This window comes from Amblyraja radiata, chromosome 6 (assembly GCF_010909765.2).
Source record: "Amblyraja radiata isolate CabotCenter1 chromosome 6, sAmbRad1.1.pri, whole genome shotgun sequence".
NCBI lineage: Eukaryota > Metazoa > Chordata > Chondrichthyes > Rajiformes > Rajidae > Amblyraja > Amblyraja radiata.
Genome location: NC_045961.1, coordinates 7,409,122 through 7,430,624, shown reverse-complemented (window position 1 = coordinate 7,430,624; position 21,503 = coordinate 7,409,122). Strand labels below are relative to the sequence as shown.

At 47.2% G+C, this 21,503-nt stretch overlaps 1 protein-coding gene across 1 annotated transcript in view; it reads left to right on the top strand.

Annotated features, from left to right (window-relative positions):
* Positions 1-21,503, top strand: part of uvrag (UV radiation resistance associated) — a 270,572-nt gene that overhangs the window by 99,649 nt on the left and 149,420 nt on the right. The window lies entirely within an intron of this gene.

The following is a 21,503-nucleotide window of genomic DNA, read 5'->3' as shown; positions in this document are numbered from 1 at the left end:
GCAGCACTCCACCAATCAGGCCTTTTTGGTAGAGTGGCCAGACAGAAGCCACTCCTCAGTAAAAGGCACATGACGGCCCGCTTGGGGTTTGCCAAAAGGCACCTAAACCAGATTCCCTGGTCTGATGAAACCAAGATTGAATTTTTTGGCCTGAATGCCAAGCGTCACGTCTGGAGAAAACCAGGCACCGCTCATCACCTGGCCAATACCATATCTACGGTGAAGCATGGTGGTGATAGCATCATGCTGTGGGGATGTTTTTCAGCGGCAGGAACTGGGAGACTAGTCAGGATCGACGGATAGATGAACGGAGCAAAGTAAAAAGAGATCCTTGATGAAAACCTGCTCCAGAGCATTCTGGACCTCAGACTGGGGCGGAGGTTCACCTTCCAACAGGAGAACGACCCTAAGCACACAGCCAAGACAACGCAGGAGTGGCTTCGTGACAAGTCTGTGAATGTTCTTGAGTGGACGAGCCAGAGCTCGGTCTTGAACCCGATCGAACATCTCTGGAGGGACCTGAAAATAGCTGTGCATCGACACTCCCCATCCAACCTGACAGAGAGGATCTGCAGAGAAGAATGGGAGAAATTACCCAAATACAGGTGTGCCAAGCTTATAGCATCATACCCAAGAAGACTTGAGGCTGCAGTCGCTGCCAAAGATGCCTCAACAAAGTACTGAGTAAGAGGTCTGAATACTTATGTAAATGTTGTACCAGGTGCATGAGACCTTCGGGAATGAAGGCGAGGAGCCAGGCAAATTCTGTAGAGGCTTTAATGAGCACAGCACACTACTCTCCGCTTCAATGAGATACTGAAGACTGGTCTCGTGCCAAAATCCCTGCTCTCATCTTCGTAGCTGGAAGCCGCCCCCTGACCTGTCCATCAAGTGCCGAGGGGAATGAACCAGGGAATAGCCTACTCCCCAGGTAACGCCACAGGACCCCCCTCCCCACCCACCTAAGAACCGGAGGCACGAAACGGACAGGGGGACATACGATACCCAGCGACTGCTCCCGAGCTAGACGGAGTTTGTCCGGTGGAAGACGCAGCGCCTGGGCATGCATGGGCGGGCCAGTAGTCGGAATGTGATGCTCCACCCCGTGTTTCGGTGCGGAGGAGCGGAACTGCGGGTCGAGGATTTCAGGGAAGTCGGGCCAGTACACGCGAGAATGTAGCATCCACAGATGACAGGAGAAAAGGCTTAACCCGTCGTGCAGAGGCCTGGTCAAGGGCGCTGATTATATAATAGTATTTTGTTGCATCTGCCGTCACGTCCCGCCGTGCAAACTGCGCCTCGGCCTGGTCCAACCAGATTTCGGGCTCGTCGGTCCACAGGGTAGGCAGTTTCAGCACAACGGCATGGAGATCGGCGGGGCCGGCAGGGCCCAAGGGCGGTTGTGCGTCCTGTAGAACATTTGGGTCCATCGCGACTTACGACGAACTGTCGAGGTCACCAGTGTAGCGGGTGCATGAGAGAGTCCGGAATGAAGACGAGGAGCCAGGCAAATTCGGTAGAGGCTTTAATGAGCACAGCACACTACTCTCCGCTTCAGTGAGAGACTGAAGACTGGTCTCGTGCCAAAAATCCCTGCTCTTATCTTCGTAGCTGGAAGCCGCCCCCGGACCTGTCCATCAAGTGCCGAGGGGGATGAACTAGGGAGTGGCCTACTCCCCAGGTAACGCCACAATGTGATATTTCAGTTATTTCTTTATAATTACTTGCAAAAATTTCTAAACACCTGCTTTCACTTTTTTATTATGAGGTATTGTGTGTAGATTGATGATACAAAAAAAAGGAATTTAATCCATTTTAGAATAAGGCTGTAACGTAACAAAATGTGGAAAAAGTGAATAATTTCTGAATGCGCTGTATATGTGCCATAAAACAAAGGATTAGTGGAAAGAAAATACTGTATAAATGTAAAATGACATTTGGATACTATGCCCAAGTAAGGGTTTGTTTGTATGTTGTCTTCACATACTGTGATATTTGGCAAGATTACTTTGTGTATTTTCAGTGTTAACACAAGATAAGACAGAAATCAGTCTGAAAAAGGGTCCCAACCTGAAACGTCACCCATCCATGCTCTCCAGGGATGTTGCCTGAACCGCTGAGTTACTCCAGAACTTTGTCCTTCATCAGACAAAAAGTTTTGACACAGAGAGTGGTGAATCTCTGGAACTCCCTGCCACAGAGGGTAGTCGAGGCCAGTTCATTGGCTATATTTAAGAGGAAGTTAGATGTGGCCCTTGTGGCTAAGGGGATCAGAAGGTATGGAGAGAAGGCAGGTACGGGATACTGAGTTGGATGATCAGCCATGATCATATTGAATGGCGGTGCAGGCTCGAAGGGCCGAATGGCCTACTCCTGCACCTAATTTCTATGTTTCTATGTTGGAGTAACTCAGCGGCTCAGGTAGCATCTCAGGCGAGCATGAATAAGCAATGTTTTGAGTCAGGACCTTTCTTCAGAGATGCTGTCTGAACCGCTAAATTACTCCAGCACTCTAACCATATAACCATATAACAATTACAGCACGGAAACAGGCCATCTCGGCCCTACAAGTCCGTGCCGAACAACTTTTTTCCCTTAGTCCCACCTGCCTGCACTCATACCATAACCCTCCATTCCCTTCTCATCCATATGCCTATCCAATTTATTTTTAAATCATACCAATGCCTTGTACAATTTTAACATTACATCCCAGCTTCTATACTCAATGCTCTGATTTATAAAGGCTAGCATACCAAAAGCTTTCTTTACCACCCTATCTATATGAGATTCCACCTTCAAGGAACTATGCACGGTTATTCCCAGATCCCTCTGTTCAACTGTATTCTTCAATTCCCTACCATTTATCATGTACGTCCTATTTTGATTTGTCCTGCCAATGTGTAACACCTCACATTTATCAGCATTAAACTCCATCTGCCATCTTTCAGCCCATTTTTCCAAATGGCCTAAATCACTCTGTAGACTTTGGAAATCCTCTTCATTCTGCCTCTTTTTTTTGCAAACCAGCACCTGTAATTCCTTGCCAACAGTATAAGATCAGGATGAATTCCTAAAATGACAGGTTAAAGAAATTGCTTGGAAGAACATGAAGGGGCTGATATCAATGGACAATGGGTGCAGGAGCAGGCTATTTGGCTTCGAGCCAGCACCGCCATTCAATGTGATCATGGCTGATCATCCCCAATCAGTACCCCGTTCCTGCCTTCTTCCCATATCCCCTGACTACGCTATCTTTAAGAGCCCCATCAAGCTCTCTCTTGAAAGCATCCAGAGAACCTGCCTCCACCACCCTCTGAGGCAGAGAATTCCACAGACTTTTGAAATAGGCCAATAACCACCCTTAATGGAATCCAACAGAGCTGCCAACTCTCACCCATTGGCCGTGAGACTCACACATTTCGCTCAATTCTGACGCTCTCATGCTGATCGTGAGAAATTCTGTTATAATCGAGAATTTCAAAACTAATATCAACTGCATGGGCCGCGGGTGTTGGGGAGCCGGGGCGGAGGGAGGGATGGAAGCAGATCAGCGGGGGCAGATGCGGACGGGAAGCCGGGGCTGGCGTGTGTTTGCCGGGCTGGCGAGTCACTCTCTGCAGCTCCGGCCATGGAGCAGCCTCAGTGCAAGAGTCCCGGGCCGTCGGAGGCATTGGAAGCGTTGCGCCGCTGCCGTGAGAGTCTCTGTCGAATTCGCCCTGATGACCGGCATGAACCAGGTTGCGGCTCGGTGCATCCTGGAGGACAACCAGTGGCTCTGGAAGTAGGTACCAAGCACTGGGTAGAAGCGGTGGAAGATAGTGGCCGTCAAATGGGGGTGGTTAGAGAAAGCATCCTGCTTGCCTGCTAGATTTTCACTTACTGTAACTGCAGGAAAAAATTTCCCGATGTTGGGGGAGTTCAGAACCAGGGGTCATAGTTTAAGAATACGAGGTAGGCTATTTAAGACTGAGATTGAGGAAACACTTTTTCACCCAGAGAGTTGTGAATCTGTGGAATTCTCTGCCACAGAAGGCAGTGCAGGCCAATTCACTGGATGTTTTCAAGAGTTACATTTAGCTCTTGGGGCTAGCGAAATCAAGGGATATGGGGAAAAACAGGAAAGAGGTACTGATTTTAGATGAACAACCATGATCATATTGAATGGCAGTGCTGGCTCGAAGGGCTGAATGACCTATTGCTGCACCTATTTTCTATGTTTCTATGCTTGAGTATAGGGCAATAAAACTCGACCACTTGATTTTGAAGTATTCATGCATGGTGGAGGTATAATGTAGTCATAGAGTGATACAGTGTGAAAACAGGCCCTTCGGCGCAACTTGCCCACACCTGCCAACATGTCCCAGCTACACGACCTGCTTTTGGTCCATATCCCTCCAAACCTGTCCTATCCATGTAATAGTCTGTTTCTTAAATGTTGGGCTAGTCCCTGCCTCAACTACCTCCTCTGGCAGCTTGTTCCATGCACCCACCGCCCTTTGTGTGGAAAAAGTTACCCCTTAAAAAGTTACCTCTTAAAAATACTTCAAACGTTGAAGATACTTCAACATCTGAAGAAAGGTTTCGGCCTGAAACGTTGCCTATTTCCTTCACTCCATAGATGCTGCTGCACCCGCTGAGTATCTCCAGCATTTCTGTGTACCCACATAATGAATATCATCCATTCTGGAGGTTTTATTTTTCTGATGCCATTTAAACTTCACTTGGATTTCAATCACTGCAATGTAAAATATATGTATTGGGAATGGGGAGCATTGGAACAAAAATTTGCCCTCGGTACATATTAACTGTAATATAATAATGTATGCATGTTGGTAGGTGCAATCAAAACAAAGATCTTTTTTATCATTGTTGTGTTATGAATAGCGCAGAAAATATGATGTACTCTCAAGATCACATTAAGTAGAATATTATTACTTAAATATGTATAGTTATTGGATTTTGCATTTCGGAGAAGTCCCAGCTGAGAGAAAGACAGCAAAATACTGAAAATAGTGAAAATGACTTCAGGACAGTTTGTTAGGAAAATTAAGGAAATGGTAACAGAATACTTATACAGCTGAGTGAGTATAATTTTATGGATGAGAAATTGTGTTCAACCAATTGATGACTTCTTTGACAAAGTAACAAGCATGTTAGATAACAAGGAAGCCAATGGATGTCGCAATTTTTGTTATACAAAATTTTGTCCGTGACGTGCCCCATAAAAGATTACCGCATTAGATAAGCATCTGTGGACTTGAACGTAATAGGTTAAGTCCAGGGGGTCAGATATAGCAGGGGACCGCGGGTCAAAGGAGTTGGAGGAATTGAGTGAAATCCAGGTTAGCCGGGAAGTGGTGTTGGGTAAATTAAATGGATTAAAGGCCGATAAATCCCCAGGGCCAGATAGGCTGCATCCCAGAGTACTTAAGGAAGTAGCTCCAGAAATAGTGGATGCATTAGTAATAATCTTTCAAAACTCTTTAGATTCTGGAGTAGTTCCTGAGGATTGGCGGGTAGCAAACGTAACCCCACTTTTTAAGAAGGGAGGGAGAGAGAAAACGGGGAATTACAGACCAGTTAGTCTAACATGGTGGGGAAACTGGGGAAACTGCTGGAGTCAGTTATTAAAGATGGGATAGCAGCACATTTGGAAAGTGGTGAAATCATTGGACAAAGTCAGCATGGATTTACAAAAGGTAAATCATGTCTGACGAATCTTATAGAATTTTTCGAGGATGTAACTAGTAGCGTGGATAGGGGAGAACCAGTGGATGTGGTGTATCTGGACTTCCAGAAGGCTTTCGACAAGGTCCCACATAAGAGATTAGTTTACAAACTTAAAGCACACGGCATTGGGGGTTCAGTATTGATGTGGATAGAGAACTGGCTGGCAAACAGGAAGCAAAGAGTAGGTGTAAACGGGTCCTTTTCACAATGGCAGGCAGTGACTAGTGGGGTACCGCAAGGCTCAGTGCTGGGACCCCAGCTATTTACAATATATATTAATGATCTGGATGAGGGAATTGAAGGCAATATCTCCAAGTTTGCGGATGACACTAAGCTGGGGGGCAGTGTTAGCTGTGAGGAGGATGCTAGGAGACTGCAAGGTGACTTGGATAGGCTGGGTGAGTGGGCAAATGTTTGGCAGATGCAGTATAATGTGGATAAATGTGAGGTTATCCATTTTGGTGGCAAAAACAGGAAAGCAGACTATTATCTAAATGGTGGCCGACTAGGAAAAGGGGAGATGCAGCGAGACCTGGGTGTCATGGTACACCAGTCATTGAAAGTGGGCATGCAGGTGCAGCAGGCAGTGAAGAAAGCGAATGGTATGTTAGCTTTCATAGCAAAAGGATTTGAGTATAGGAGCAGGGAGGTTCTACTGCAGTTGTACAGGGTCTTGGTGAGACCACACCTGGAGTATTGCGTACAGTTTTGGTCTTCAAATCTGAGGAAGGACATTATTGCCATAGAGGGAGTGCAGAGAAGGTTCACCAGACTGATTACTGGGATGTCAGGACTGTCTTATGAAGAAAGACTGGATAGACTTGGTTTATACTCTCTAGAATTTAGGAGATTGAGAGGGGATCTTATAGAAACTTACAAAATTCTTAAGGGGTTGGACAGGCTAGATGCAGGAAGATTGCTCCCGATGTTGGGGAAGTCCAGGACAAGGGGTCACAGCTTAAGGATAAGGGGGAAATCCTTTAAAACCGAGATGAGAAGAACTTTTTTCACACAGAGAGTGGTGAATCTCTGGAACTCCCTGCCACAGAGGGTAGTCGAGGCCAGTTCATTGGTTATATTTAAGAGGGAGTTAGATGTGGCCCTTGTGGCTAAGGGGATCAGAGGGTATGGAGAGAAGGCAGGTACGGGATACTGAGTTGGATGATCAGCCATGATCATATTGAATGGCGGTGCAGGCTCGAAGGGCCGAATGGCCTACTCCTGCACCTAATTTCTATGTTTCTATGTTTCTATATGGGGCTTTATATGTGGGCCAGATATTGTCAGTGCAGAGGGGCTAGGAGCAAGGCCAAGTGTGCATCCAGAGTCAAGGTCTGGAATAGTATTAGGTGTGCAGTCAAAGCTGGGACAATGGAAGTCTGGGATCCTAGGCAGGCAAGCAGCTATGATCAGGGTAGAATAGGGGGCCAGGTGTAAGGCTGGACTCAGGGTCAGGAATGAGAGAAGGTATACAACTGGAGTCAGGGTCAGGAGTAGTACCAGGTGTGCAGTGAGACCCAGGTTGGTCAACATGGGCCAAGTGCTTGATTATAATCTGATTTCCATACATGAATATACTAAGATCATTCATGTGCTGCTACACTCATGTGTCGCTACGCTCCCTCGGGCTTGGTCTCTCGCATTTTCTCACTCCCAACTCTCACCCAATGTTGGCAGCCCTGCTATAAACTGCTTAAGCTTTTAAGCGTCTGACTGCCTAATTGAATTCACAATTTTTAAAAACTTTTTAATAATTTTGCAATGTTAAAAGTTCTAAAGTTGGAAATCTAGTAATGTTTTAAAGGTGACAATACAACCGCACTGGTGAGGACCATCATAATGAAAGCACTGACCTTTGGACAATTTATACATGATGTATAGCCATCAAATGCCTTTTAAATAAAAGTTAAGGAAAATGGTTCCAGGGCAGAATGAACTGGAGATATTCAGTATTTATGCTGTCACTCATGAAGACAAACGGAGCCGGTTGTAATTTTACTTGTCGCGTGCTGTTTACAATATAGTTGGTTATGGATCATTTAGATAAAGACCCATCATTGACTGGTTTAAAACCAGATGATGCCTGGTACCTACATTGCTATCCAGCACTTTTGTGGAGTCAGAGCTACACAGCATGGAAACAGGCCCTTTTTAAAACCAGATGATGCCTGGTACCTACATTGCTATCCAGCACTTTTGTGGAGTCAGAGCTACACAGCATGGAAACAGGCCCTTCGCCCCAATTTGTCTATGCAGTCCGAGTTGCCTAACCAAGCTAGTTTCACATGCCTGCCTCTGATCCGCATACTTGCCCAACTTTAAATGTCATTGTACAATGTCACCTATTCCTTTTTGCCAGAGATGCTGCCTGACCGCTGAGTTACTCCAGTATATGTGTCTATCTTCGGTATAAACCAGCAATTGCAGTTCCTTCCTACACATACCTGTACCTCATGGTCTCTCTGTTGGACAACACAGGGAAGCTCATTCCAAATGCCCCTGTCCCACTTAGGAAACCTGAACGGAAACCTCTGGTGACCTTGCCCGCGACCCACGGTTTCCATGAGGTCGCCGGAGGTTTTGGTCACTCTCCCTAATGGTCGAAAGTGGTTTCCGCGTGGTCGAGGCTTCTTCTGGGTTTCTTCGATTAGTTCAACATAATCAAAACTGGTCTTGACTAAAAATATGTTCAAGAAGGAACTGCAGATGCTGGAAGATCGAAGGTACACAAAAATGCTGGAGAAACTCAGCGGGTGCATTCCACTCTCTAGGCCGTCACCCCCTCATCTTCACCATGGATGTCCAGTCACTCTACACCTCCATCCCCACCAGGATGGCCTCAAAGCCCTCCGGTTCTTCCTCGACCAGAGGAGCAACCTATACCCAGCCACTGACACTCTCCTCCGCTTAGCGGAGTTGGTCCTCACCCTCAACAACTTTACGTTTGACTCCTCCCATTTCCTCCAAACACAAGGCGTAGCTATGGGCACACGCATGGGCCCCAGCTACGCCTGCCTCTTTGTCGTGTACGTTGAACAATCCTTGTTCAATACGTACCAGGGCCCCATCCCCGACCTCTACCTCCGTTACATTGACGACTGCTTTGGGGCCACCTCCTGCACCCACACACAACTGACTGACTTCATCCATTTCACCACCAACTTCCATCCGGCACTCCAATACACCTAGACCATTTCCGACACTTCCCTACCATTCCTTGACCTCACCATCTCCATCGCAGGGGACAGACTCCTGACCGACATACATTACAAACCTACTGACTCACATAGCTATCTGGACTACACGTCTTCCCACCCTGCCCCCTGTAAAGACTCCATCCCCTACTCCCAATTCCTCCGCCTACGCCGCATCTGCTCCCAGGATGAGACGTTCCACACCAGGGCATCGGAAATGTCCTCGTTCTTCAGGGAACGGGGATTCCCCTCCACCACCATAGATGAGGCTCGCACCAGGGTCTCATCCATACCCCGCAACACTGCTCTCTCTCCCCTACCCCGGACTCGCAACAAGGGCAAAGTCCCCCTAGTCCTCACCTTTCACCCCACTAGCCGTCACATACAACAAATAATCCTCCGTCATTTTCGCCACTTCCAACGTGACCCCACCACTCGCCACATCTTCCCATCTCCCCCCATGTCTGCCTTCCGCAAAGACCGCTCCCTCCGCAACTCCCTTGTCAATTCTTCCCTTCCCTCCCGTACCACCCCCTCCCCGGGCACTTTCCGTTGCAACTGCAAGAAATGCAACACCTGTCCCTTCACCTCCCCCCTCGACTCCATTCAAGGACCCAAGCAGTCGTTCCAGGTGTGACAAAGGTTCACCTGTATCTCCTCCAACCTCATCTACTGCATCCGCTGCTCTAGATGTCAGCTGATTTACATCGGGGAGACTAAGCGGAGGTTGGGCGATCGTTTCGCCGAACACCTCCGCTCAGTCCGCAATAACCTACCTGAACTCCCGGTGGCTCAGCACTTCAACTCCCCCTCCCATTCCCAATCCGACCTCTCTGTCCTGGGTCTCCTCCATTGCCAGAGTGAGCAACACCGGAAATTGGAGGAACAGCACCTCATATTCCGCCTGGGTTGCTTGCGTCCGGATGGCATGAATGTTGAATTCTCCCAGTTTTGCTAGCCCTTGCTGTCTCCTCCCCTTCCTTAACCCTCGAGCTGATTCCTCCCATTCCCCCCACCCTCGGGCTCCTCCTCCTCCCTTTTTCCTTCCTTCTCCCCTCCACCCCCCATCAGTCTGAAGAAGGGTTTCGGCCCGAAACGTCGCCTATTTCCTTCGCTCCATAGATGCTGCTGCACCCGCTGAGTTTCTCCAGCATTTTTGTGTACCTTGACTAAAAATAGGTTGCCGTTTGGTCGAAGCCAGTGGAGTGGGGTCGCTCTCCCGTCTCCTCTCCCGTCTCCTCTCCCGTCTCCTCTCCCGTCTCCTCTCCCGTCTCCTCTCCCGTCTCCTCTCCCCCTCCTCTCCTCACCCCCTCCTCTCCTCTCCCCCCTCCTCTCCTCTTCCCCCCTCCTCTCCCCCCCCCCCCCCCCCCCCCCCCGCTCTCTAAAGGACTTACCGTGTTCTGTGGCAGCCGTTTACCTTGATCTTCATCGCGCAGACAGCGCTCCTCCGCTCTCCATGGCCCCCACCTTCGCGATATATGTGTGTGTGTGTGTGTGTGCGGTCGGTAGCAAAGATCCTGTAGGATCTTTGGTCGGTAGATGCAGCTCATGCTTCGGTCGATCCAGTTCGAGGCTTTCCAGGCGAGTGACCAAAACCTCCGGCGACCTCATGGAAACCTTGGGTCGTGGGCAAGGTCACCAGAGGTTTCCGTTCAGGTTTCCTAAGTGGGACAGAGGCAAAATATATCACGCTGTGTGTGTGAAGCAGTTGTTACTTGGATCCCTTTGTAAATATTTTCCCTCCCACCTTAAACTTATGCCCTCGGGTTTGAGAATCTCCTACCCTGGGGAAAAGACTTCACACTCATTATTTGATAAACTTCTATAAGGTCACCACTTAGCCACTTGTGCTCCAAGTAATGATGACCCACTCTCTCCAGTTTCTCTGAAAAAGTTCACTCCTTAATAAACAGACAACTCACAAAACAGTTAGTTAGACCAACTGAAAGCGTTACTAATTATGGGCCGATGGATGTAGCGAGGATACACCAGCCAAGTCAGCAACATAGACTCTTGACTCTCCTCGTGTCACCACTTCCATGAACAAAGAATTACATGGTATTTTTTTGTCACCTAAGCACATTCCAAAGATGTTAGTCATGGTCAGAGGTACAGTCAATACACATTACCACAGGATGCATCTGAGTTTCTCTTGTCAATCAGCAGTCGCATATCAAAAGCATCCTATCAGTTGGTACTTTCAAGACAAGTCATTTCAAAGGCATCGCTCATTGCACATTTCAAAGGCATCGGACATTGTATCAATACCCCTCAATGGGACTAGTCTGGGCTTCTCTCTCTTATCAATCTACTGGAGAAGGCCTGCTTGAGAAGAAATATAATAACCTAGACCAGGAATCCATAATTTATTTTTTATATATTTAACAACATTTAGCCTTATCTCCTTATAACTCAAATCCTCCAGACCCGGTAACATCCTCCTATGCTTTTTGCACCCTTTCTAGCTTCATGACACCCTTCTTACAGTGGGGTGATCAGAACTGTACTCCAAATTTGGCGGTACAAACATGGGTGTAAATCCTGGGGGGGACGAGGGGGGCACGTCCCTTGATGTTTTGAGAGGTGGGGGACAATCCCCCCATGTTTTGTAATCGGATTTTGAAATTCGGTGAAAAACAAATCTGTTAAAAATCTCAGCTTTCAGGGAGACGGTGGGGGTGGGACTGATGATCGAGGGCGCCGATTAGACGAGAGAGACGTTGGTCAGCAGGCAGTTGGGGGGGGGGGTGTGGGACATGATGATTCAGTGGGATGATTGGAGGAGGGAGGTGTCGGTCAGAGGCGGAAGTAGGGGGGGTGGGACTGAGGATAGAGCGCGGTGATTGGAGGAGGGAGACGTCCTGGTGCAGCAAAGATCATAGAGCGGAGCTTGAATCGGCCCCTTCGCGGGGACTTTCATCACCCAGCGCGACCAAAGAAGTACATGTTTGTAGTTAATCTGCTTCGGTAAAAAGAATTGCCGTGTGGAGTTATAGAGTAATACAGTGTGGATCAGGCCCTTCGACCCAACTTTCCCACATCGTCCCAGCTACGCTAGTCCCACCTGCCAACATTTGGTCCATATCCCTCCAAGTTCAACTTCAAGTGAGTTTATTGTCATGTGTCCCTGTATAGGACAATGAAATTCTTGCTTTGCTGAAGCACACAGAACATAGTAGGCATTTACTACAAAACAGATAAGTGTGTCCATATACCATTATATAAATATATACACACATGAATAAATAAACTGATAAAGTGCAAATAACAGAAAGTGGTTATTAATAATCAAGAGTTTTGTCCGAGCCAGGTTTAATAACCTGATGGCTGTGGGGAAGTAGCTATTCCTGAACCTGGTTGTTGTAGTCTTCAGGCTCCTGTACCTTCTACCTGAAGGTAGCAGGGAGATGAGTGTGTGGCCAGGATGGTGTGGGTCTTTGATGATACTGCCAGCCTTTTAGAGGCAGCGACTGCGATAAATCCCCTCGATGGAAGGAAGGTCAGAGCCGATGATGGACTGGGCAGTGTTTACTACTTTTTGTAGTCTCTTCCTCTCCAGGGCGCTCAAATTGCCGAACCAAGCCACGATGCAACCGGTCAGCATGCTCTCGACTGCACCTGTAGAAGTTAGAGAGAGTCCTCCTTGACAAACCGACTCTCCGTAATCTTCTCAGGAAGTAGAGGCGCTGATGAGCTTTCTTGATAATTGCATTAGTGTTCTTGGACCAGGAAAGATCTTCAGAGATGTGCACGCCCAGGAATTTGAAGCTGTTGACCCTTTCAACCATCGACCCGTTGATATAAATGGGGCTGTGGGTCCCCCTCCTACTCCTTCCAAAGTCCACAATCAGTTCCTTGGTTTTGCTGGTGTTGAGGGCCAGGTTATTGCGCTGGCACCATATGGACAGTTGCTCGATCTCTCTTCTATAATTTGACTCATCCCCATCAGTGATACGCTCCACAACAGTGGTGTCGTCAGCGAACTTGATGATGGAGTTCGCACTGATTGGCTCCGCAGTCATGGGTATAGAGTGAGTACAGCCGGGGGCTGAGCACGCAGCCTTGAGGTGCTCCCGTGCTGATTGTTATCGAGTCTGACACATTTCCACCAATACGAACAGACTGTGGTCTGTGAATGAGGAAGTCGAGGATCCAATTGCAGAGGGATGCGCAGAGACCCAGTTCTGCGAGTTTGGTAACCAGCTTGGAGGGGATGAATGTGTTAAATGCCGAGCTGTAATCGATGAATAACAGCCTGACATGAATTTTTGTTGTCCAAGTGGTCCAGAGCGGAGTGGAGGGCCAGTGAGATCGCATCCACCGTTGATCTGTTGTGGCGGTAAGCGAACTGCAGTGGGTCCAGGTTTTTGTCGATGTAGGAGTTGATTTGCTCCATGATCAACCTCTCAAAGCACTTCATCACCACCGGCGTTAGTGCCACTGGTCGATAGTCATTGAGGCACGTCACCTTACTCTTCTTGGGCACTGGTATAATTGATGCCCTTTTAAAGCAGGTGGGGACCTCAGACCTCAGAAGTGAGAGGTTGAAAATGTCCGTAAAAACTCCAGCCAGTTGGTCCGCACAGGTTTTTAGAACACGACCGGGTATACCATCAGGACCAGGTGCTTTTCGGGGGTTCACCCCTCTGAAGGATTTCCTGATGTCGGCCTCTTTGACTGAGACTGAAATGCCATCACAGCGAATGGGAGATCGGGAAGGCACATCAGTATTCTCCCTATCAAAGCGTGCGTAAAACGCATTGAGCTCGTCAGGGAGTGATGTTACACCGGCATTCGAGCTGCCTCCTGGTTTCGCCTTGTAGGAGGTGATTGCATTCAGGCCCCGCCACAGCTGCCGAACATCTGTTTCATCCTCCAGTTTGGAGCAGAAGTCCCTTTTGGCCTTTTTGATGGCCTTGCCAAGGTTGTATCTGGACTTCATGTAGGCCACTGTATCATTGGGAGTGAATGCCCTGAGTCTGGACTTCAGAAGAGTGCGGATCTCAAAGTTTATCCAAGGTTTCTGATTGGAAAACACTCAGAAGGTTTTTGTAGGGATGCAGTCCTCCACACATTTCTTTACGAAGTCTGTAATGACTGTGGCGTATTCGTTCAAGTCCTTTGCCGAGTGTTTGAACATTGCCCAGTCTACAGACTCCAAACAGTCCTGGAGTTGTTCCTCTGCGCACCCCCCCCCCCGACCAGCTCTGTACTGTCCTCACTTCTGGGGGTGCGCTCTTTAATTGCTGTCTGTAGGCAGGAAGAAGCAGCACCGTGGTATGGTCGGATTTACCGAAGTGAGGGCGAGGAATAGAACGATAGGCATTCTTGATGGTGGTGTAGCAGTGGTCGAGGGTGTTAGGTCCTCTGGTGCAGCAGGAGACATGTTGGTGGAAGTTAGGGAGTGATTTCTTGAGGTTCGCCTTATTGAAGTCCCCAGCAATGGTGGTAAATGCCTCTGGGTAAGACGTCTGGTGTTTGTTGACCACTGCGTGCAGCTCCTCCAGTGCCAGACGGACGTCTGCCTGGGGTGGGATGTAGACCGCGGTCAGGATAACGGAGGTGAATTCTCTCGGGAGGTAGAAGGGACGGCACTTCACCGCCAGATGTTCGAGGAGTGGAGAGCAGGAGTTGGAAAGGACTGCCACGTCTGAACACCACGCAGAGTTGACCATGAGGCAGACGCCCCCTCCTCTCCCTTTTCCAGATGCCAGTGTACGGTCCATACGGTGGATGGAGAACCCTTCAGGCTGGACCGCTGAGTCTGGGGAGCTGGGGGTGAGCCATGTCTCTGTGAAACAGAACACAGAGCATTCCCTCAGCTCCCTTTGATAAGTCGGCCTTGCCCTTAAGTCCTCCACTTTGTTTTCAAGGGACTACGTTGGCCAGTAGGATAGTAGGGAGAGGGGGCCGAAGTCCCCTGCGCTTCATTCTGACCTGAAGTCTTGCCTGTCGGCCACGTTTCCGGACACAATGGAGGCTTCCCCTTTGTTTCCAGGTACTGTGCTTACTGTACCTGCTGTTTCTGCGGACCTGCGCTGGAACGGGGAATCCCTCACAGACGGCAGCTCCAGCTCCGTAATGAACGGGGGTTCCCTCAAAGTCGGCAGCACCAGCTCCGTTGTTCCTGGTAGATGAGGAAGGGAATATCCCAACATTTAAGAAACAGTTAGACAGGTACAGTTAGACTGGCCCATCGGATCCGGGGGTCACCCCGGGGTCTCCAGGTACCGTACCTGGGATCCTCAGTCGGGTCGGGAGTTCCACAGCCAGCGTGGGAAAATTTAAAGTCCAGGGCTCCCGCAGCAGCGGGAGATCGCAAAATTGCGAGAGCCTTGAGGTGCTCAAGCAGGTTGTCCGAAACGGCACCGATTTCTGCAGTTTTTCTGATCCAGGTAAGTTGTTGGAAGTTGTAGTTGAGCCTTTTATTTTCCGGAGCTCCGCAAAAATCGCCGCAGGCAGGCGCCATCTTGCCAAAAACCTGTCCTATCCAAAAACCTGTCCTATCCAAAAACCTGTCCTATCCAAAAACCTGTCCTATCCAAAAACCTGTCCTATCCAAAAACCTGTCCTATCCAAACCTGTCCTATCCATGTACCTGTCTAACTGTTTCTTAAATGTTGGGATATTCCCTTCCTCAACTACCTCCTCTGGCAGCTCGTTCCATACATCCACCACCCTTTGTGTGAAAAAATTACCCCTCAGATTCCTCGATCTACCTACTTTGGGCAAGAGATTCTGTGCATCTACCCGATCTATTCCTCTCATGATCTTAAGATCACCCCTCATCCTCCTACGCTCCAAGGAATAGAGACCCAGCTTACATAGAAACATAGAAACATAGAAAGTAGGTGCGAGAGTAGACCACCAGGTCCGTCGAGCCCGCACCGCCATTCGCTCATGGCTGAACACTAAACAGACACACTTACCCACAAACAGTAGACACAAGACACAGAACACAAGACACTACCCTCACCTTTATACCGCTATCACCCCTCTCCACCCCAAAAACCTCGTGATCTCCTGGGGGAGGCAAAAAACCGGATAAAAACCCAGGTCCAATTCGGGGAAAAAATCCGGGAAATTCCTCTCCGACCCCAATCCAGGCGATCGACACTTGTCCAGGAGATCACTCAGGTCTTACTATACTAACCATACCTAGGTCCATATCCCTGCCCTCTCCCCGTAGCCCCTTATCCCCTTGGCAGCTAAAAAACCATCTATTTTAGTCTTAAATATATTTAAAGTTTCTGCTTCCACTGCTCCCTGGGGCAGTGAATTCCACAAATTAACCACCCTCTGGGTGAAGAAGTTCTTCCTCATCTCAGTTTTAAAAGAGCCCCCCCTTATTCTGCAACTATGTCCCCTAGTTCTAGTCTCCCCGATCATTGGGAACATCCTCGGTGCATCCACCCGATCAAGGCCCCTCACGATCTTATATGTTTCAATGAGATCGCCTCTCATTCTTCTAAACTCCAAAGAGTAGAGTTCCAGCCTACTTAACCTTTCCTCATATGTCAATCCCCTCATTGCAGGAATTAATCTTGTAAACCTTCGCTGCACTGCCTCCAGGGCTAGTACATCCTTTCTTAAGTATGGACCCCAGAACTGTACGCAGTATTCCAAATGTGGTCTCACTAATACTGTGTACAGCTGCAGCAAGACCTCCGTGTTTTTATACTCAATCCCCCTAGCAATAAAGGCCAAAACTCCATTGGCCTTCCTGATTGCTTGCTGCACCTGCATACTAACTTTTAGTGATTCATGTACTAATACCCCTAGATCCCTTTGCGTTGCATTACAACGCAGCTCCTCCTCATTTAGAAAATAACTTGCCCTATCATTTTTTTTCCCAAAGTGAATGACTTCACATTTATTAGTATTAAACTTCATCTGCCAAGTTGTTGCCCACTCACCTAGCTTATCTATATCCTTTTGCAGACTCTTCCTATCCTCCTCATCCCCTACTTTTCCTCCCATTTTTGTATCGTCCGCAAATTTTGATATATTACACTTGGTTCCCTCCTCCAAATCATTTATATAAATTGTGAACAACTGGGGTCCCAGCACCGACCCTTGCGGAACCCCGCTAGTTACCGGTTGCCATCCCGAGTATGAACCATTTATCCCCACTCTCTGCTTCCTATTTGTTAGCCAATCCTCTACCCATGCTAATATATTACCCCCAATCCCATAATTTTTTACTTTTAGCAATAGTCTCTTATGTGGCACCTTGTCAAAAGCCTTTTGGAAGTCCAAGTATACCACATCCACCGGTTCCCCTTTATCCACCCGGGTTGTTACTTCCTCAAAGAATTCGAGCAGATTCGTTAAACAGGACTTCCCCTTCACAAAACCATGCTGGTTCTGTCCGATGAAGTCATGTTTATCCAAGTGCCCCGTTAGTGTTTCCTTAATAATTGTCTCTAACATTTTACCCACCACCGATGTTAGACTAACCGGTCTATAGTTACCCGCCTTCTGTTTACTTCCTTTTTTAAATATAGGTGTTACATTGGCCATTTTCCAATCCACTGGGACCGTTCCTGCCTCCAGGGAGTTTTGGAAAATTATCACCAATGCATCCACAATCCCCACCGCTATCTCCCTCAAGACCCTTGGATGTAATCCATCAGGCCCAGGGGATTTATCCTCCTTCAGTCTCATTAATTTCCCTAATACCACCTCCTTGGTGATCTTAATAGTATTTAGCTCCTCCATTCCTACCGCCCCCTGTTTATCCAGCGTTGGAATATTTTTTGTGTCTTCTATGGTGAAGACTGATACAAAATACTCGTTTAATGCCTTTGCCATTTCCATGTTCCCCACCAACAACTCTCCAGTCTCACCCTCCAATGGACCAACGTTCACCTTAGCCACCCTTTTTCTTTTTATATAGCTATAAAAACTCTTACTATTAGTTTTTATGTTGTTTGCTAATTTCCTTTCATAGTCTATTTTCCCCGTCTTAATTAATCTCTTAGTTATTTTTTGCTGACCTTTAAATGCTTCCCAATCCTCTACCCTCCCACTATCTCTAGCTACCTTATATGCCCTTGCCTTCAGCCGAATACTATCCTTTATAGTTTTACTGAGTTTTACTATAGTTTACTCAACCTCTGCCTATAGCTCAGACCCTCTAGCCCTGGCAATGGAATGATCACTGGTAGATGTGGATGCGATGGGCCGAAGGGCCTGTTTCTGCGCTGTATCTCTAAAGTCTTTACTACCGTAGAAGGCTTAGGACGTTTAGCATGACCCCAACAACCACCACCAACTTCTACAGATGTGCGTTTTATTCGGATCCATGACGGCATGGTTTGAGACGGCTCCATCCAAGACTGCAACAAATTGCAGATGGTTGTGGATATCGTCCAGACCATCACACGAACCAACCTCCCTTCCATTGACTCCATCTATACTTCACGCTACGTCAGCAAGGCCACCAGCATAATCAAGAACCAGTCCCACCCCGATCATTCCCTCTGCTACCCTCTCCATCAGGCTTTAAAAGGCATTGGTCAGACCATATTTGGAGTATTGTGACCAGTTTTGGGGCCCCATGTTTGAGAACGGATGTGCTGGCATTGAAGTGGTCAGTGCAGATTTACGAGAATGATCACAGGAATGATTGAGTTAACATATGATGAGCGTTTGACGGCACTGGTCCTGTAATCGCTGCAGTTTAAAAGGATGAGAGGGGACCTCATTGAAACTTTCCGAATAGTGAAAAGCCTGGATAGAGTGGATGTGGAGAGTGAGGTTTCCACAAAGGCCAGAGGCCAGAGCTTCAGAATAAAGGACGAACCTTTCAAAAGGAGATGAGGAGGAATTTCTTTAGTCAGAGTGTGGTGAATCTATGGAATTCATTGCCACAGAAGGCCGTGGAGGCCATCTTTGGGTTTTTTTAAGACAGAGATTGACAGATTCTTGATTAATTAGAGTGTCGGGGGTTATTGGGAGAAAGCAGGAGAATGAGGGGGAAATATAGATTAGCCATGATTGAATGGCGGAGTAGACTTTAATGGCCTAATTATGCTCCTCTCACTTATGACCTTATGAAGTGGTACAGAAGTTTGAAGACGCATATCTCCAGATTCAGGGCAGTTTCTTACCAGCCGTTATCAGGCAACTGGACTGTGCTCTCACCAGAGTGCGGTCCTGACCTCCCATCTACCCCTTTGGAGACCTTTGAACTTTATTTAATTGGAGTTTATCAGACACCAAATGTTGAACACCCCCGCGCCCCCCCCCCCCCCCCATCCATCCTTTCTCTGTACACTGTGGACAACTTGATTGTAATCATGTAGTCTTCTTCAACTGGATAGCCTGCAGCAAAAAGCTTTTCACTGCCTCGTACACATGACAATATTAAACCAAATGAATGAACTAAACGTTTATCTCAACCCATAAGGAACATAATTCCTTAAAACCAGATGATACATATTGCCCTGAACTGTACAACAACGTTCTTAGTCAGAGTTGAGTGAAAACGTTCATAAATTAATCTCATTTTTTTGTAGAGGATGTTATGATACAGGCTTTATTATGGATATTATAGGGAGGAAATTGCTTTTTAAATAAAACAAAGTATGTTGTTGCCTTCATGTACCATAAATTTGTGGTAGTAATATAAAACCTTTTACTGCAAAGAATTGTGTGCATTTCTCGGTTAAATTCCTTGATAGATGGCTATTTAAAAATTAATGTTGTCTTGGTGGACATCACTCGCCTTGGGTTAGTTTATGGATTCAAGTTCAAGTTACTCTTCAATGCTCGTGCATAATCTGTGTAAACAGCTAAAACCTTGAGGAAATGCTTCAATTGATAGATAGAAGGTAGATAAAAATGCTGGGGAAACTCAGTGGGTGAGGCAGCATCTATGGAGCGAAGGAATAGGTGACGTTTTGGGTCGAGACCCGTCTTCAGACTCTCGCTCGCTTCATGTGAATGTGGTAAATCTCTGGAACTCTCTGCCACAGAAGGTAGTTGAGGCCAGTTCATAGGCTATATTTAAGAGGGAGTTAGATGTGGCCCTTGTGGCTAAGGGGATCAGGGGGTATGGAGAGAAGGCAGGTACAGGATACTGAGTTGGATGATCAGCCATGATCATATTGAATGGCGGTGCAGGTTCAAAGGGCCGTATGGCCTACTCCTGCACCTATTTTCTATGTTTCACAGATGCTGCTTCACCCGCTGAGTTTTTCCAGCATTTTAATCAACCTTTGATTTTTTTTTTCAGCATCTGCAGTTCCTTCTTAATCAATTGATAGATAGGATAGGTTTAAAGGGATATGAGCCAAACGCCAGCAAGTGGAACTAGTGTGGGACATGTTGGTTGGTATGGGCAAATTGAGCCGTGTGGCTGTTTCAATGCCTTATGACTCTAATTGCCTTTCTTTGATAGACATATTAAATTGAGCTGCTTTACCTGTTCCACGAAGTAAACTGGAAAATAGAGGGGGGAAAAAGCAGTTATTTTGAGCAAATGATCTTCTGAATCCTGAACGTAGCTCTTCCTTGTCTAGCAATACCAAAAAATGGTTTGTTCATTTTGTTGCTCTTCATGGAAGAAACAAAAACTTGAATCGACATGCCGCCAGATTCAAGAACCGCTCTTTCCCTTACCAGACTCCCTAACGGTCCTCATGCTATGGAGCTTTTTTTAATCTGCAATTTCTTTGCACCTGTGGCAACGTAGTCTGCATTGTTTATCGCACTCCATCTTGTACTCGTGTATGGTCTGATCTGCCTGGATAACTATTTTTCACCATCTTGGTACACGTCACGATTACATACCAATGGAACATGATGCTGGATAATACAAGATTTGGCCATAGTGCTTTCAATAGAATACTTTTCAGAACATTGAAACATTTTGAAGTATGGTGTAATTTCTAATAGCACCTGAGCCGCTGTTATGTGGAAATCTTGTAAGGATGCCGACAGGTTACACTGTTGTTGCCGGTGATACTATTTTGTATCCTATCTGGGACACATGACAATATGACTCTTGACTCCCCTATTTGGTTGCATCTCTGCTAATTGCAAATTGGACAGATGGCTGCAACGCATTGCCAATGCCTGCATTGTGGTCAGTTTTGGTCATCTAGCCGTAAGAAGGATGTCACTACGTTGGGATGAGTGCAGAGAAGATTTAAAGGATGTAGCCAGGACTTGAGGGCCTGAGCTTTCGGGAGAGGTTGGGCAGTCGAGGACTTTATTCCTTGGAGCACAGGAGGCTGAGGGGTGATCTTATAAAGGTGTATAAAATGATGATAGGAATAGATAGGGTGAATGCACACACGGTCTTTTACTCACTGTAGGGGAATCAAGAACCAGAGGACATTGGTTTAAGGTGAGAGGGGCAAGATTTAATGGGAATTGTGAGGCAACTTTTCCACTCAGAGGGTGATGGGTATATGTTGGGAATCAGAGAAGGTGATTGAGCAAAGTAATATACAATTGAAAGACATTTGACCAGATACATGAAGGGTTTTAAGGGAAATGCAGGCAAATGAGACTAGCATAGATGGGGCATCTTTATTGGCATGGACAGGTTGGGCTGAAGGGCCTGTT